Source organism: Lathyrus oleraceus, chromosome 3, assembly GCF_024323335.1.
Source record: "Lathyrus oleraceus cultivar Zhongwan6 chromosome 3, CAAS_Psat_ZW6_1.0, whole genome shotgun sequence".
NCBI classification, from domain to species: domain Eukaryota; kingdom Viridiplantae; phylum Streptophyta; class Magnoliopsida; order Fabales; family Fabaceae; genus Lathyrus; species Lathyrus oleraceus.
The window spans coordinates 390,101,215-390,121,107 of NC_066581.1; positions in this window are offsets into that span (position 1 = coordinate 390,101,215).

Sequence of the window (19,893 nt, forward strand, 5' to 3'; positions counted from 1 at the left end):
TACTTGAAGAGCATTTTCAACAGTTTAGTTGATAAGTGTTTTCGACACTTTGACAGATTGGTAGGTCGATATTTCGACAGTAGAAGATGTGTGCAGATGGAAAGACGTCTTCGACAAGTACCCGTGTGAGAGAAAAAAGTCTTATCTGGAAAACGTACATGTGGACAAACACCATTTCTTTAAAGTTTTATCTTATAAATTTCAAAGTTCTTTACCAATTCTCCTTTACATTTACCAGTCATTTATCCTTTGCATTTACTTTATGCAATTTATTCTTTGCCATATATTTTTCGCCATTTATCTTAGTCTTGTTAAGTTTACTTTTACTTAAGCACTTTTAGTCAATATCTTTCGTACATGAAAGACTTAGTAAACCAAATAAAGGATACAAAGGTTGTTCTAAAGAGTTATAAAGTTATTTAAATTTGCACATGTCCTAGGATTTGTATAGTTGATCCTGCAAGTAACCCAATTCAATAAGTTTTGGAAAACCAGAGGTTGTTCGCCAAAATCAACATCGAACAAATTGGCACGCCCAGTGGGATTGGTGCAAAATCTAAAACTTAAATAATCTTTAGTCAAGGTTTCTTCTTTGTTGTATGAGACTAAGAAGCGGTAAATTAGCCGTATCTGACGTAGAAAGACCTAAAAGAACGAGAGTAAGGAAAATGGCGTGTCAGCTAAATAATCCAAATAATTCTAATCCAAATGAAGCCATCCCAGTATCCAACCCTATCCCTTCGACAGGAGGAAATGTGGGATCAGTCCCTGTGTCAGAGGTTGTGCCTTCGTTAACAGGGTCAATACCAGCGGTTTCAATATCGCAAAATGCGCCTAGTCCGTCCATTAGGGCGTAACAAATGCCTGTTGGGACACCTCCTCCTATAGGGAATGCTTCTAGGCCTTTTGTGACAAATTTCACCATGCCTCTGTCTGGTAGGGAACAACCATTTGGAATGCCAACTTCGGTAATGGTAAATTTACACAATTCGCCGGTATTATATTCTGATTCTATGGCCAATATGTCTTCACCATTACAAGGGTCAGGATATGGCGGAAACATGAGTAGACTAAACCAACAACCACTTCACATGCCGGCAATAACAAATAATTTTGTGCAAGTAATTAGACAACAAATGGACGAGAGTAATCATGATATGGTCCAAATGTTGACACAACAAATGGGGGCGGTGTTTAATCCTCTAATACAAAACACCACCCAAACAAACCAATTGTTGGCAGCGCAAATGACGCGCATTGCTGACTTTTTTGGGGTCCCTCAAACTCGACACAGAGAACAAGTGGTTCAAGACCCAGTGGTGGCGGTCCAAGAAGAGCCTACAATAAATCAAAGACCTTTAGATAATCCCCAGGCAAACGTCAGAAACCAAGAGGAAGTAGTCGAACAGCCTCGTGTCGAAATTCCTGTTCCACAAGAGCCTAGAAGGATAGTAGTCCAGAGAGGCCAAGACGCTGATGCTGTGTTGCAACAGCGAATCCGATATAATAACTTGCCTGCCGAAAACAATTTAGCGGCCATGGTCGAAACGATAATGGCACAAAATGGGGTAAACGTAGGATTACAAAGGCCTAGTTACGCTTCCCCACTGTCGGAATATATTCTGCAAGAAGAATTGCCCCCAAGATGGAAAGTTCCTAAGTTCACCAAATTCTTTGAGGATACTAGTGAATCCACCATAGAACATGTAGCACGTTATCTGATTGAAGCAGGAGAGATAGCCCGTAATGAAAATTTGAAAATAAAATACTTTCCTAGTTCCTTGACGAAAAACGCATTTACTTGGTTTACATCCTTGCCTGCAAACTCAGTGTATACGTGGACCCAATTAGAGAGGTTATTCCATGAACAATTTTACATGAGACAAACCAAAATAAGTCTGAAGGAATTAGCCAGTGTTAAGAGAAAATACTCAGAACCAATAGATGATTATTTAAATAGGTTCAGGTTGCTAAAGGCTAGGTGTTTCACTCGGGTGCCAGAACATGAGTTAGTCGAAATGGCCGTAGGGGGTCTAGATTATTCTATAAGAAAGAAACTAGACACTCAGTATCTAAGGGATATGGCGCAATTAGCAGATAGGGTGAGACAAGTCGAAAGGTTAAGGGATGAAAATTTTAGAGCAAATAAAAATGAAAAAGAAAGGGTGGCCTATATAGGGGTATGTCAAGATGATGAATACGACGAAAACGAACTAAGTAACTTCGACGAACAAGAGATTGACTTAGCAAAACTAAAGCAAGGCCCACCATATTCGTGTAAAGTACTAACTTCGTCGAACGGAAATCCAATCGAAACCAATGACAAGTTTCCTAAAAGAATTTATACGCTCGACATCACCAAATGTGATGAGATTTTTGACTTATTGGTTAAAGATGGTCAATTAATAAAACCACTAGGCACTAAAGAACCGCCTGTGGAACAACAGAAAAAGAGAGGTTTTTGTAAATACCATAACTTTCTGGGCCATAAAACATCTCGGTGTTTCCTTTTCAGGGATCTCGCTCAAAATGTTATTCGTGACGGAAGGCTGAAGTTTGGTGATAAGCCAAAACAACAGATGAGGATTGATTCGAATCCCATGCAGCCAGTCGAAGCCCATTATGATGAACCATCCATTGTGAATATGGTGGAGGTCGAAGTTGCTTCTGACGGCAATTTTGAAATGATGGAAGCTGCTGGAGGTTTCGACACTAATATGAACATGGTTGAGATTGTTGATGATCTTACAAACCAGAACAAAGTTGAAGTTATTGAAGGCTTTGACGACCAGAAAAATATGGAAACTACTGAAGGTTTCGACAAAAAGGACAATGACAATATTGCTGAAGATGTTGTAGATCGACAAGGAGCAAATTGGGATTGCTTGGGATAGTCAAGTGGGAAGTACGATTATCTCGTGAAATACACTGCGCCTGCAATTTCTCGTATCGACATCAACGCAATCCAGCAAACTAGGTGGGGGGATTTACCTTTGAGCAACAATGAAAAAACAACTGAGACAACTGAAAATTTCCCTATCCTCAAAAAGAAGGTTACTGAAGACCTCACTATTGAAAACAAGGCTACTGAAGGCCTTGATCCTGACCAAATGAGGATAGGTGATGTCGCAAACTGCGTCAACATTATGGGACCTTTCAATAAAGTGGTCACAGGAATCAAAGCAGAAGCTGTGGATGGTCTTATGAAGCCTGTGACCGGTGGAATCCTACGTAGGGTAATGGAGGACCCCAAAAGAAATTCGAACAAATGTTGCTGCAAACATGGTCCCAGGAACATATCTTGGTGTTGCTGCCCAGAAAAGGAGTTTGACCAGATACAAAGAAATGGTGAAGTCGAAGAAGAAAGACTTATTAAAAAAATGAACAAATTAAGCATTGCTGACGGACGGAATGTTGGGGTGAATATGGTGGAAGTGTCTCAGAGAAATCAGGTAGAAGTGGATGAAGATCACCGTCGAAAGGAGTACCAAAGGCTGGCATATCCTAAAGAAGAGGAAAGTCTAGTGGAATTCATCAAGAGGTGCCAAAAGATGGGGACTGAAGTGATGTTATGCCCACGTTGCAGTGCAATCTTCGACAGGAAGGCAACAATCGATCTGGAAGCAGTGGATAAAGCCAGGAGAAAAAGAAATTGGGGGACAACAGGATATGACCCAAGAAAAAGTGATCATCACCAGTGGAGGCGCGGAGAAAGACACCATAGCACTTACAAGCCATCCAACAAAGCAACGGATGACAAATGGGTTCAGCCCATTAGAGATACTCAAGGACAGAAAAAATGGAGAAATTTTGAAGTTCAGAGAGGCACTTCGATGGAAGGTAAGAAGGAGGTGGAGAAGCACAAGTCGAGACCATATCCTTCAGAAAACTACAAAGGAGCTGCAGAAAAAAGCGTGATTGGAAAAGATGCTGACAGCAAAGATAAAGTAGAATCCAGTGACAATGCTCAGATAGTAAACAGAGAGGAGCCCTCCCACCAGATCAATCCTGGCAGCATGGTCGAACCAGTGGTGTCCAAAGAGAAGGTGCAAGAAGACGACGAAATAACTAACAACTTCGACTCTGACTCAGAAGCGTCCTTTAATGTGATCTGCAATGTGGTTTCTGTCCTCCCTAAAGATTATGATAGAATCATGGAGGTCGAAGACGAGGAAGATGAGATGGAAGAGGAAACAATGGTACATGGGCCCGTTTGCTACTACGTCATGAACAATGGTTGCGTCGAAGAACAGAATGCTTTCTTCGAAAGGCCAGATGATTCCATGAAGGCACATTTAAAGCCTTTGTTCATAAAAGGAAAGGTTGAGAATGTTGGTGTAAACAAGATATTGGTAGATGGCGGAGCAGCAGTAAATTTGATGCCTCATTTCATGCTAAAGAAGATTGGGAAGGATGATTCAAACGCAAAACCTCACAACATGGTGTTGTCGAATTATGAAGGAAGAGTAGGAACCATTATGGGCGTTATCCAGGTGTATTTGATTGTTGGAACCATAACAGGTCCAATAATGTTCATTGTCATTGCTTCAACGGCGAATTACAACTTACTACTTGGAAGGAAGTGGATTCATGGTGTAGGAGTCGTACCTTCTTCAATGCATCAGCGAATAGCCATCGGGAGACCAGACGGGATTGTCGAAAACATTGAAGCTGATCAAAGTTATTTCATGACAGAAGTGAACAATGTCAACAGTCGAAGTTTCGACAAGAACCTGGCTCACATACCTCCGTGCAGCCCAGCCGAGTTCGACCTAAAAGCAACAGACAACGCCTACTGCTCCATGTACCTTCATCCTACACATGGTTTTTAGTGGGACAAAGAAGTAATTGGCGAATCAAACTACATGTGGGGAACTACTCATATAGCGCCAACAGGATGGGGAAGCGAATTTGATGATGATGATGAGTAAGGAATCAACGCTCGAAAGAATTACGGCTTACATAGCCGAAAACAAACTCAAAGAGGCCCTTGAGGCCGAAGTAAAATATATGGCTATCGAAGCCAACAAAGAAAATCCCAACGAACAATGTCCCCAAAGAGACGTTGCAGAAGATTATGATGACAACCAGATGGGCGAATGGCAACACCAAAAGCTCGACGCCATTTATGATGACAAACCTCTGGGGTTTGAAAAAGATCCAGTGTCAACTAACGTGAAGATGGTGGCGCAGGATCCATTAGAAGAAATAAATTTAGGACTGGGGGCAGAAAGTAGACCAACCTACATAAGCGCAAAGATGGGCCCCTAGTTCAAAGTCGAAATAGTCCAGTTGCTGAAAGAGTTCAAAGACTGCTTCGCATGGGATTACGACGAGATGCCTGGTTTAGATAGAAGTTTGGTCGAATTGCAGCTGCCAATAATGGAAGGAAAGAAGCCAGTAAAGCAGACTCCAAGACGCTTCGCACCAGAGATTCTGTCGAAAATAAAAGAAGAGGTCGAAAGACTTCTAAAATGCAAGTTCATCCGCACAACCAGGTATGTCGAATGGATTGCAAATATAGTTCCTGTAATTAAGAAAAATGGCAAACTTAGGGTATGCATTGATTTTCGAGACTTAAATTCAGCTACCCCAAAGGATGAATATCCTATGCTAGTGGCAGAAATGCTTATAGATTCTGCAGCAGGCCACGAGTAATTAAGTATGCTAGATGGATACTCCGGCTATAATCAAATTTTTATTGCTGAAGAAGATGTTCCTAAAACAGCTTTCCGTTGTCCTGGAGCAATATGAACGTACGAATGGGTAGTAATGCCCTTTGGTCTAAAAAATGCTGGAGCAACTTACCAACGGGCTATGATATCCATTTTTCATGACTTTATTGAAACTTTCATGCTAGTGTATATTGATGATATTGTGATCAAGTCTGTTTCAGGGAAAAGTCATATAGACCATCTTCGACAATCCTTTGAAAGGATGAGGAAGTTTAGTTTAAAAATGAATCCCCTTAAATGTGCTTTTGGTGTGAAGGCGGGTGATTTCTTAGGTTTTGTGGTCCACAAGAAGGGGATTGAAATAAATGAAAACAAAGCCAAAGCCATAATGGAGGCGAAAGCGCCATCAACGAAAAAGGGGTTGCAGTCTCTGCTGGGGAAAATCAACTTTCTCAGAAGGTTTATCTCCAACCTTAGTGGAAAAACGCAAGTCTTCTCTCCTCTACTTCGACTAAAGAAGGAAGACTTTGCATGGGGGCAACAACAACAAGCTGCCTTTGACAAAATCAAGGAATACCTGGCTAGTCCTCCAATTCTAATATCTCCTTGTAGAAAAAGAAGTATAAGATTGTACATTTTGGCATCAGACAAAACATTAGGAAGTATGTTGTGCCAAGAAGATGAGAATGGCGTCGAAAGGGCCATCTATTATCTCAGTAGAGTCCTAAATGATGCTGAAACTAGATATAGTATTATAGAAAAACTATGTTTATGTGTATATTTTTCTTGTATGAAATTAAAGCATTATATAAAGCCTGTCGATGTGTACATTTCTTCCCATTTCGACGTAATACAATATATGTTATCTAAATCTATTTTACATAGTCGAATCGGAAAATGGGCTTTAGCATTGACAGAATATTCTTTGAAATATTTGCCTTTAAAGGCTGTGAAGGGACAAGTGGTTGCTGATTTTATAGTTGACCACTCTATAGATGAAAATGTAGAGTATGTCGAATTAGAACCATGGAAACTGTATTTCGACGGTTCCAGTCATAAGAATGGAACAGGTGTTGGGATGTTGATTATTTCTCCTGACAGAATTCCAACAAAATTCAAGTACAAAGTTGAAAGTCTGTGTTCAAATAATGAAGCAGAATATGAAGCTTTGATTGCTGGACTTGAAATGTTGTTGAAATTGGGGGCAACAAGAGTCGAAATAATGGGTGACTCTGAACTAGTGATAAAGCAGTTGACTAAAGAATATAAATGTGTGAAAGAAAATTTAATCATGTACTTTGTAATAGCCAATAGAATTCTCAAGGAATTCGACAGTGTGGCCTTGTTCGCTGTTGATTTTGGCGAACAACCTCTGGTATTCCCAAACTTATTGAATTGGGTTACTTGCAGGATCAACCATACAAATCCTAGGACATGTGCAAATTTAAATAACTTTGTAACTCTTTAGAACAACCTTTGTATCCTTTATTTGGTTTACTAAGTCTTTCATGTACGAAAGATATTGACTAAAAGTGCTTAAGTAAAAGTAAACTTAACAAGACTAAGATAAATGGCGAAAAATAAATGGCGAAGAATAAATTGCATAAAGTAAATGCAAAGGATAAATGACTGGTAAATGTAATGGAGAATTGGTCAAGAACTTTGAAATTTATAAGATAAAACTTTAAAGAAATGGTGTTTGTTCACACGTACATTCTCCAGATAAGACTCTTTTCTCTCACACGGGTACTTTGAGTATTTTTGCAGGAATTTTGTACAACTTTTCACACACACTATTCTGATAACAACTATCCTATTTATATACAAACAAAATAACTGTCACTAACGAATAAATCCTAAAACTATGACACTTGGCTCTCTGCATGACTTCCTTTCGCCAGGTGCTTCCACGCGTCTTCTGCCAAACGTTACAACTTTTTGAATTTGAATTTCTGCTTTACGTCGAAACGACGCGTCTCCTCAGACTTGTAGAATTGTCGAAATATCATAACATCATCCGTACTTGTCGAAGACGTCTTTCCATTTGCAGACATCTTCTTCTGTCGAAATATCGAACTACCAATCTGTCGAAGTGTCGAAAACACTTATCAACTAAACTGTTGAAAATGCTCTTCAAGTATATATTTCCAGTTTAATTTTTCCTTTTTGCAAGCATCTCCATTTGTCGAAAACACTATTCTGCTTATTAATTTCATGACGTCAAAAATACATGTATACAAATTGCCCCCCAGCAAAGATGTTTCGACTACTCTGGAGAAACAATCATTTGTTGTCAACCAATATTTCGATGCCATGTCATTTAATTCCACCATTTCCAAGCTTTTATAATCTCAAGTTCCCAAACAGATTCATCATTACACTTTTTCAAAAAACGTCATGTCTAGCCCACGTTTAGACCTTACCCCCATCATTTCCTAAACCTAACATCATGGCCTTTTTCAACTTCCACATCTTCATCATCACCGTTGTGATTCAGCCACGTGTCCCACGATTATCATCAAAAACTCAAACGTTTTTATCATCTTCCCTTATAAATACTCACAACCTATTTTCTCTGAAACTTTTTTACGCTTCAAACCTTCTTCTTCATACCCATTTTCATACTTTCAACTTTCCTGAAAAATTTCTTTGTTCTTCTCAACAATGGCTCCTCCAAAATCTTCCAGCAGCAAACACTCCAAGAAGACCCAAGATTCAACTCTTCATCCTGCGCACGAGTTGAATGGACCAATGATTGTTGGAAACCAACAATACGTTCATGAACCTTCCAATGAGAGAGAGAAGGAATGTATCTACAAATCACAGGTATTAATTCCTGTTCTTGTTTCTGGTATTTGTCACGCTATGTTAGGTCCACTCCCCAATCCAGATATTAAACCAGATCGTCTGAAAGAATTTTTTCCCACATATTTCCATACCAAACCCATAGGTGCTTAAGTAAAACCTCAACCTCAAGAGAAATCTGTAGAACAAATTGACCCACAAAGTTCGACTGATGATGGAGAGTTGAATTTAACTTATTTGAATTATGCTAGGATCTTTAGAACTTGTCCATGGTCGAAAGACCCGTCAGACTATTTATCCTGGCTAGATAAGGTTGAAAAGATTAAAGGAGATTTCTGAAAGGAAATAGGCATTTTCGACCTCATTCAATTGTCGAGAGTAGGACCCAACATTTGCCCCAATATGCTTTTAGCTTCCCTCTATTTTTGGGACAGTACCTATAACACTTTTCACCTTCCTTGTGGGATGGTCACACCCACTCTCTTCGACGCAGCAACCATCGTTGGCCTTCGCCCCAATGGGATAGATTTCAAACCCACCAACCTAAATGAAGATTCTTTAGCTTTCGACACTAGCTTTGCTCCATACTCTTTATTCATGTCTCATTATCATGACAAGGATACCACAGAAGTCTCGAATGTCGAACATATAGCCTTTTTTACTCTATGGCTAACAAAATATGTGTTTTGCTCTTGTTCCCTCCAAGTTGCCAAAAGATTCATCACTATGGCCAATCAGCTTCACGCATGAACCAAACTATGTTTAAGTGAAATGATTTTGGCGAATCTTTACGAATCCTTGAGTGAGAGTGTAAATTTTTTGAAAACCATCAAAGACAGATGTAAAATCAATTTGTCAGGACCTTTCTGGCTTTTACAATTATGGCTCAATGCCACCTTTGAAGCTTCTTTTCCTGTAAAACACAAAGTGAACGAAGAAAAAGTGAAGGACAGGAATGTCGAATGGCCTAGGTTGGTGCAACTAATGCCAACTGATGAAGGAATTAGCCTTCGACAAGCTTTCAACGGTTATGTCATGATGTTTGCCAAAAGGTATCATTTTACTTCGACCATGGCACCCTTTGCTAGTAGAAAAATTGGACCTGAATGGTTTACCCAACAACTGCCCTTGGAAATGCAGAAGGATGAGAATATATTTTTGGATGTTTGGGAATCATTTTTAACCCCCAGGCTCCTTTTTTCCCATCATAACATAACCAAAACCCAAATAGCTTTGATAGTCTACCAACCCAATCTCGTTGCTAGAGAGTTTTGCTTGATCCAAATAAAACCTCGACCCATCTTCCCAAAGAAAGGATCTATCATTTTTTACAACTCCCTTCATAATGAAGATAAGAGCAAAGAGCTGTCGAAGAAGCTAACTGATGATTCTCTTGATATTCGAACAGTGATCTTTCGACCATCTTTTCTCTGTACTCCTGAGTTTGATGAGTGGTGGAAGGATTATTATTCTACCAGTTTTTTGACGTAACAGTCTTCACCACACATTTAACAGATGCTTTTGCTTTCGTGCAGGATCGGACCAAAAAAGGTATTCAAAGACACATTAAAGAAATACAAAAATTTCAAAAATATTTTGAAACCGTGTATAGACCTGATGATCTTAGTCGAACCATACGCGAAGCAACAATAATTTTAAAACATAAATTGACGGAGAGGTTTGAAAAATTGTCATTGCCTTCACATGTTCGACCAGAAGCGCGTTATGACCTGGCTTTCAGCTGTCATCCACCAAAATTTCCTCCTCTACCAACTGTTGAGTTTGGCGTGGCATTAAGCCCTCCATTTCCAGATTGGTTCGTTTGTGAGGACTATATGAAACTTCTTCGTTAACATTACAAAAAACCTGTTGAGCGTGTGGTTCCGACTAAGTATCATCTGAACGACTACCAAGGACACCTTCATATTGGAATAGAACACGTTCACGTGGAAAGTCCCATTCTTGAAGGTGTTAACAGAAAACACGATTTTTCTTTTGTTATTCTAACCGTATTATCATGTATTTCTTATATTTGTTTCTAATTTTCCTTTCTTTCCTTAGCCGTAAAGATCCCTACCAAGAAAGCTTTCGTCGAAGCGTCACCAGGTGCTGCTAAGAAACCTTCGACAAAGGTACAAACCTCACCCTTTTCATTTATTCTTTTTCCTTTTAAGAAATTAACCGGCTTTGGTTTGCATGACTAGGTAAGTCGAAAGCCCCCACCAATCCAAAAAAGAAAGAAAAAAGAGGAGAAAGTTCCCAATGAAGAATCTGGTGATGAATCTCCAGAGCCAAACCCCCCTCCTCAGAAGAAGACAAAAATCAAGAGGATCTCTACCCAAAGATCCATTGTTAAGTCAGCTAAAAAAGACTCTTCAAGTATTCCAACTGCCAAACTTCAGTCAAAGGATACAGAGAGTGGGAAATCTAGTTTTAATACTGAGATTCCTGAGGTAAATCCTTATTTCTACTATCTATGTTCATCTTCATTGCATTTCTTTCTTCTAACTTAGAATTATTGTAAGAAACAATTGGTTGTCGAAGGAAAACCTACAGATAAAAACAAACCAAAACCTGATAGTGGTTCTGCTCTCAAAACTGTCAGCTCGACGTCCACTTCTCCGAAGGATTCGACAAAAGGATCAACAATGGAGATCCCGCAGACAAAAATTAATCCTTAACTTGAGAAAACCCTGGAAGAGACAGTCCAAGAAAAAGATATCTCCAAAAATGATCATGACATGCAGACTGTAGCAGAATCCGACGCTACAATGAGTGAAGCTTATGAAGACGATTCTCCTCCTCATTCAGGATTAAATGCTGCAAATAAGGGCGATGACACTAACGTGGAAACTGGGGTCGAAGATGACCATGAAGAAGAAACTACTAAAGATGAGGATGACAGTCGAAACAACCAGATGCTGGGCAAACTTTAGGGCGAAGCACTCAACCCGCTCCTGACCAGACCAAAGGAAGTGCCATATCAACTGGTTCGACTGGTTTCTCTCGCGAAGAGCTTGAGAGTCTCAAGGTGCAGAAACCCTTAGAATATCTGAAGGCCATGCTTAGCGCTCGTCATAATTTTCAAGATTCTTCGCAAAGCAGTTCGAACACCTCTGGGGCCACTTCTGAAGCGCAATCTCTTGACAATATCTTGACCAAGATAAAGACGAAAATCCTTGATGTTGATTTGTTCAAAGTTTTAGAAGAAAGCGCCACTGCTCGTATTGAACTCAAGAAGATTTTGAAATAAATAAACGTCTTGGAAACTTCTGCTAAGGCTGGCAATTTTGTGATGGAACTGATGACCCTCATTGACTTAGCGACTGCAGACCTTCATCGTCAAAGAGATCTCTCCCAGCAAATCTCCACAAAATTCGAGACTCAAGTTGTTGAATGGGATGTTGTTGCTACTTCGACTGACGAAGTTTCAAAGCTGCAGCAGCTTTCTGAAACTTATATCAAAGAAGTTGCTGCTTGTGATGATAATATCCAGAAATGGGAGAAACAAATAGCTGTTCTTCAAGAAAAAATCTCACAAGAGAAAAAGCGCAGAGCATCCATACAACAACCTAAGCAAAATGAGATTGACGACAAACTGAAGGTGGGTATTCGACATGCAGAATGGGCTCAGCAACATAGTCAAGAGATTGAGACTCTCTCTACCCACAGAAGTCTTTGTGATCATCGACTCCAGTTTCAGAAAAAGAAATTTGCCACATTGAAGGAAGCTTTTGCTAGTATCAATTTGTAGTCAAATTAGTTTAACAATTCTCAGCCCTTTGAGGCTTTCTTTGTAATAACTTTGGTGCCCTTTTTGTTTGGCAAAGTTGTCACAATTATTTTCACAATTATTCTACTGCTATTTTTACTTCTTACAATATTGGCTTATATTTTTTCAAATACTTGCCATTTATCTTTAAGATTCTCTCGTCTTTTCCTATCTCTTCAATCTCATACGCACCATTTGAAAAACTTTTCAAAATCTGGAAAGGTCCTTCCCACTTAGGAGACCATTTTACCATTAATCTATCTTTTCGATCCATAGGAAGGATTACTTTCCAAACAAGATCACCAATTAAAAAGGTCTTGAATTTTACTTTCTTATTGTAAAACTTTTCGACTCTTTCTTTTTGTCTCTTTATTAGATCCAGCGCACGCAACCTTTCTTCGTCTAAATCAACTAATTCGTCCATCATCATACTCTAATATATATCTGATGGGATATCATGATGCCTTTGAACTCTAACTGATTGCAAATATATTTCGACTGGTAAAACTGCATCATGTCCATTGGTCAACTTAAATGGAGTCGAAATCGTTGCTTCTTTTGGAGATGTTCGACAAGCCCACAAAACTTGATCTAAAGTTTTATGCCAGTTTTTAGGTTTTCTCCCCACATGCTTTTTGATCAAATTTATCACTACCTTGTTGGCTGCTTCAACTTGTCCATTGGCTTGAGCATAGTAAGGTGTCAAAGTAAGGAGTTTAAATCCTGTTTCTTGTGCAAATTTCGGTATATTTTTACCAGTGAACACAGATCCTTGATCTGTTGTTATTGTTTCTGGTATCCCAAATCTATAAATTATGTGCTTTTGGATAAAATCTATAACTGCTTCTTGATCCACATTTACCAATGGTATGGCTTCAATCCACTTAGTAAAATAGTCTATTCCAACCAAAATGTACTTTTGCCCTTTTGAAGAGGCTGGTCGAATTTCACCAATCAAGTCTAAAGCCCAACCTCTAAATGGCCAAGGCTTTATAATTGAATGCAACTCACTTGCAGGAACATGTGGTATGCCTGCATGTACTTGACATTCCTGACAACCTTTTGCAAATTCGACACAGTCCTTCAGCATTGTTGGCCAATACATTCCTTGTCGAAATAATAACCATTTCATTTTATGACCTGCTTGGTGTGCGCCGCACGCTCCACTGTGCACATTCGACAAAGCTATGTAAGCTTCATCTTCACCTAAGCATTTTAACAAGACTCTTTCTACAGTCTTTTTGAACAATTCGTTTCCAAAAAGTACATAACTTAAAGCTCTGTATTTTACCTTTCTTTCGGCTTTCTGATTTGGGTCTTGTAGATAATCCTTGATGGGCTTTCTCCAGTCTTCAATTCCTGAATCATCTATATTGAATATCTCAAAATTTTCTTCGTCACCATATCCTAATCTTATTGACTCCAAATCTGATGGGGACAATTTGGTAGATATGACTCTTCCTCTGACTTCAATACCCTTTTCTAACTTTTCCTTTGACACTTTATATCCAGACGCAAGTTGAGCAAGGTCATTTGCCTCTTGATTCTCCACCCTGGGAATGTGCCTAAAGGCCACATTGTCGAATTCCTTAAGAAGTCTATTGGCTATTACAAAGTACATCATTAAATTTTCTTTCACACATTTATATTCTTTAGTCAACTGCTTTATCACCAGTTCAGAGTCACCCATTATTTCGACTCTTATTGCCCCCAATTTCAACAATATTTCAAGTCCATCAATCAAAGCTTCATATTCTGCTTCATTATTTGAACACAGACTTTCAACTTTGTACTTGAATTTTATTGGAATTCTGTCAGAAGAAATAATCAACATCCCAACACCAGTTCCATTCTTATGACTGGAACCGTCGAAATACAGTTTCCATGGATCTAATTCGACATACTCTACATTTTCATCTATAGAGTGGCCAGCTATAAAATCAGCAACCACTTGTCCCTTCACAACCTTTAAAGGAAAATATTTCAAAGAATATTATGTCAATGCTAAAGCCCATTTTCCAATTCGACTATGTAAAATAGATTTAGATAACATATATTTTATTACGTCGAAATGGGAAGAAATTACACATCGACAGGCTTTATATAATGCTTTAATTTCATACAAGAAAAATATACACATAAACATAGTTTTTCTATAATACTATATCTAGTTTCAGCATCATTTAGGACTCTACTGAGATAATAGATGGTCGTTTCGACGCCATTCTCATCTTCTTGGCACAGCATACTTCCTAATGTTTTGTCTGATGCCGAAATGTACAATCTCATACTTCTTTTTCTACAGGGAGATATTAGAATTGGAGGACTAGCCAGGTATTCCTTGATTTTGTCAAAGGCAACTTGTTGTTCTTTCCCCCATTCAAAGTCTTCCTTCTTTAGTCGAAGTAAAGGAGAGAAGGCTTGCGTTCTTCCACTAAGGTTGGAGATAAACCTTCTGAGAAAGTTGATTTTCCCCAGCAGAGACTGCAACCCCTTTTTCGTTGATGGCGCTTTCGCCTCCATTATGGCTTTGGCTTTGTTTTCATTTCATTCGATCCCCTTCTTGTGGACCACAAAACCTAAGAAATCACCCGCCTGCACACCAAAAGCACATTTAAGGGGATTCATTTTTAAACCAAACTTCCTCATCCTTTCAAAGGATTGTCGAAGATGGTATATATGACTTTTCCCTGAAACAGACTTGATTACAATATCATCAATGTACACTTGCATGAAAGTTTCAATAAAGTCATGAAAAATGGAATTCATAGCCCGTTGGTAAGTTGCTCCAACATTTTTTAGACCAAAGGGCATTACTACCCATTCGTACGTTCCTATTGCTCCAGGACAACGGAAAACTGTTTTAGGAACATCTTCTTCAGCAATAAAAATTTGATTATAGCCAGAGTATCCATCTAGCATACCTAAATACTCGTGGCCTGTTGTAGAATCTATAAGCATTTCTGCCACTGGCATAGGATATTCATCCTTTGGGGTAGCTGAATTTAAGTCTCGAAAATCAACGTATACCCTAGGTTTGCCAATTTTCTTAATTACAGGAACTATATTTGCAATCCATTCGACATACATGGTTGTGCGGATGAACTTGCATTTTAGAAGTCTTTCGACCTCTTCTTTTATTTTCGACAGAATCTCTGGTGTGGAGCGTCTTGGAGTCTGCTTTACTGGCTTCTTTCCTTCCATTATTGGCAGCTGCAATTCGACCAAGCTTCTATCTAAACCAGGCATCTCGTCGTAATCCCATGCGAAGCAGTCTTTGAACTCTTTCAGCAACTGGACTATTTCGACTTTGAACTGGGGGTCCATCTTTGCGCTTATGTAGGTTGGTCTACTTTCTGCCCCCAGTCCTAAATTTATTTCTTCTAATGGATCCTGCGCCACCATCTTCACGTTAGTTGACACTGGATCTTTTTCGAACCCCAGAGGTTCGTCATCAGAAATGGCGTCGAGCTTTTGGTGTTGCCATTCGCCCATCTGGTTGTCATCATAATCTTCTGCAACGTCTCTTTGGGGACATTGTTCGTTGGGATTTTCTTTGTTGTCTTCGACAGCCATATATTTTACTTCGGCCTTAAGGGCCTCTTTGAGTTTATTTTCGGCTATGTAAGCCGTTATTCTTTCGAGCGTTGATTCCTTACTGAACATCATCAAATTCGCTTCCCCATCCTATTGGCGTTATATGAGTAGTTCCCCATATGTAGTTTTATTCGCCAATTACTTCTTTGTCCCACTGAAAACCATTTGTAGGATGAAGGTACATGGAGTAGTAGGCGTTGTCTGTTGCTTTTAGGTCGAACTCGATTGGGCTGCACGGAGGTATGTGAGCCAGGTTCTTGTCGAAACTTCGACTGTTGACATTGTTCACTTCTGTCATGAAATAACTTTGATCAGCTTCAATGTTTTCGACAATCCCGTCTGGTCTCCAGATGGCTATTCGTTGATGCATTGAAGAAGGTACGACTCCTACACCATGAATCCACTCCCTTCCAAGTAGTAAGTTGTAATTCGCCCTTGAAGCAATGACCATGAACATTGTTGGCCTTGTTATGGTTCCAACAGTCAAATCCACCTGGATAACGCCCATAATGGTTCCTACTTTTCCTTCATAGTTCGACAACACCATGTTGTGAGGTTTTGCGTCTGAATCATCCTTCCCAATCTTCTTTAGCATGAAATGAGGCATCAAATTTACTGCTGCTCCGCCATCTACCAGTATCTTGTTTACACCAACATTCTCAACCTTTACTTTTATGAACAAAGGCTTTAAATGTGCCTTCATGGAATCATCTGGCCTTTCGAAGAAAGCATTCTGTTCTTCGACGAAACCATTGTTCATGACGTAATAGCAAACGGGCCTATGTACCATTGTTTCCTCTTCCATTTTATCTTCCTCGTCTTTGACCTCCATGATTCTATCATATTCTTTTGGGAGGATAGAAACCACATTGCAGATCACATTAAAGGACGCTTCTGAGTCAGATGCGAAGTTGTCAGTTATTTCGTCGTCTTCTTGCACCTTCTCTTTGGACACCACTGGTTCGACCATGCTGCCAGGATTGATCTGGTGGGAGGGCTCCTCTATATTTACTATCTGAGCATTGTCATTGGATTCTGCTTTATCTTTGCTGTCAGCATCTTTTCCAATCACGCTTTTTTCTGCAGCTTCTTTTTCTGCCCTCTTCTGCCTCTGGAATCTTCTCCATTGGGATCTTGACATAAGGTTTTTTCCTTTGTAGTTTTCTGAAGGATATGGTCTCGACTTGTGCTTCTCCACCTCCTTCTTACCTTCCATCGAAGTGCCTCTCTGAACTTCAAAATTTCTCCATTTTTTCTGTCCTTGAGCATCTCTAATGGGTTGAACCCATTTGTCATCCGTTGCTTTGTTGGATGGTTTGTAAGTGCTATGGTGTCTTTCTCCGTGCCTCCACTGGTGATGATCACTTTTTCTTGGGTCATATCCTGTTGTCCCCCAATTTCCTTTTCTCCTGGCTTTATCCACTGCTTCCAGATCGGTTGTTGCCTTCCTGTCGAAGATTGCATTGCAACATGGGCATAACATCACTTCAGTTCCCATCTTTTGGCACCTCTTGATGAATTCCACTAGATTTTCCTCTTCTTTAGGATATGCCAACCTTTGGTACTCCTCTCGACGGCGATCTTCATCCACTTCTGCCTGGTTTCTCTGAGACACTTCCACCATATTCACCCCAACATTCCGTCTGTCAGCAATGCTTAATTTGTTCATTTTTTTAATATGTCTTTCTTCTTCGACTTCACCATTTCTTTGTATCTGGTCAAACTCTTTTTCTAGGCAGCAACACCAAGATATGTTCCTGGGACCATGTTTGCAGCAGCATTTGTTCGAATTTCTTTTGGGGTCTTCCATTACCCTACGTAGGATTCCACCGGTCACAGACTTCATAGGACCATCCACAACTTCTGCTTTGATTCCTGTGACCTCTTTATTGAAAGGTCCCATAATGTTGACGCAGTTTGCGACATCACCTATCCTTATTTGGTCAGGATCAAGGCCTTTAGTAGCCTTGTTTTCAATAGTGAGGTCTTAAGTAACCTTCTTTTTGATGATAGGGAGATTGTTCAAATGAGGATAGGTGATGTCGAAAACTATTGAAAACAAGGCTACTGAAGGCCTTGATCCTGACCAAATGAGGATAGGTGATGTCGCAAACTGCGCCAACATTATGGGACCTTTCAATAAAGAGGTCACAGGAATCAAAGCAGAATCTGTGGATGGTCCTATAAAGCCTGTGACCGGTGGAATCCTACGTAGGGTAATGGAGGACCCCAAAAGAAATTCGAACAAATGTTGCTGCAAGCATGGTCCCAGGAACATATCTTGGTGTTGCTGCCCAGAAAAGGAGTTTGACCAGATACAAAGAAATGGTGAAGTCGTTGAAGAAAGACTTATTAAAAAAATGAACAAATTAAGCATTGCTGACGGACGGAATGTTGGGGTGAATATGGTGGAAGTGTCTCAGAGAAACCAGGTAGAAGTGGATGAAGATCGCCGTCGAAAGGAGTACCAAAGGCTGGCATATCCTAAAGAAGAGGAAAGTCTAGTGGAATTCATCAAGAGGTGCCAAAAGATGGGGACTGAAGTGATGTAATGCCCACGTTGCAGTGCAATCTTCGACAGGAAGGCAACAATCGATCTGGAAGTTGTGGATAAAGCCAGGAGAAAAAGAAATTGGGGGAGAACAGGATATGACCCAAGAAAAAGTGATCATCACCAGTGGAGGCGCGGAGAAAGACACCATAGCACTTACAAACCATCCAACAAAGCAACGGATGACAAATGGGTTCAACCCATTAGAGATGCTCAAGGACAGAAAAAATGGAGATATTTTGAAGTTCAGAGAGGCACTTCGATGGAAGGTAAGAAGGATGTGGAGAAGCACAAGTCGAGACCATATCCTTCAGAAAACTACAAAGGAAAAAACCCTATGTCAAGATCCCAATGGAGAAGATTCCAGAGGCAGAAGATGGCAGAAAAAGAAGCTGCAGAAAAAACCGTGATTGGAAAAGATGCTGACAGCAAAGATAAAGCAGAATCCAATGACAATGCTCAAATAGTAAACAGAGAGGAGCCCTCCCACCAAATCAATCTTGGCGGCGTGGTCGAACCAGTGGTGTCCAAAGAGAAGGTGCAAGAAGATGACGAAATAACTGACAACTTCGACTCTGACTCAGAAGCGTCCTTTAATGTGACCTACAATGTGGTTTCTGTCCTCCCTAAAGATTATGATAGAATCATGGAGGTCGAAGACGAGGAAGATGAGATGGAAAAGGAAACAATGGTACATAGGCCTGTTTGCTACTACGTTATGAACAATGGTTGCGTCGAAGAACAGAATGCTTTCTTCGAAAGGCCAGATGATTCCATGAAGGCACATTTAAAGCCTTTCTTCATAAAAGGAAAGGTTGAGAATGTTGGTGTAAACAAGATACTGGTAGATGGCGGAGCAGCAGTAAATTTGATGCGTCATTTCATGCTAAAGAAGATTGGGAAGGATGATTCAGACGCAAAACCTCACAACATGGTGTTGTCGAACTATGAAGGAAAAGTAGGAACCACTATGGGCGTTATCCAGGTGGATTTGATTGTTGGAATCATAACAAGGCCAACAATGTTCATGGTCATTGTTTCAAGGGCGAATTATAACTTACTACTTAGAAGGGAGTGGATTCATGGTGTAGGAGACGTACCTTCTTCAATGCATCACCGAATAGCCATCTGAAGACCATACGGGATTGTCGAAAACATTGAAGCTGATCAAAGTTATTTCATGACAGAAGTGAACAATGTCAACAGTCGAAGTTTCGACAAGAACCTGGCTCACATACCTCCATGCAGCCCAACCGAGTTCAACCTAAAAGCAACAGACAACGCCTACTGCTCCATGTACCTTCATCCTACACATGGTTTTCAGTGGGACAAAGAAGTAATTGGCGAATCAAACTACATTTGGGGAACTACTCATATAGCGCCAACAGGATGGGGAAGCGAATTTGATGATGATGAGTAAGGAATCAGCGCTCAAAAGAATTACGGCTTACATAGCCGAAAACAAACTCAAAGAGGCCCTTGAGGCCGAAGTA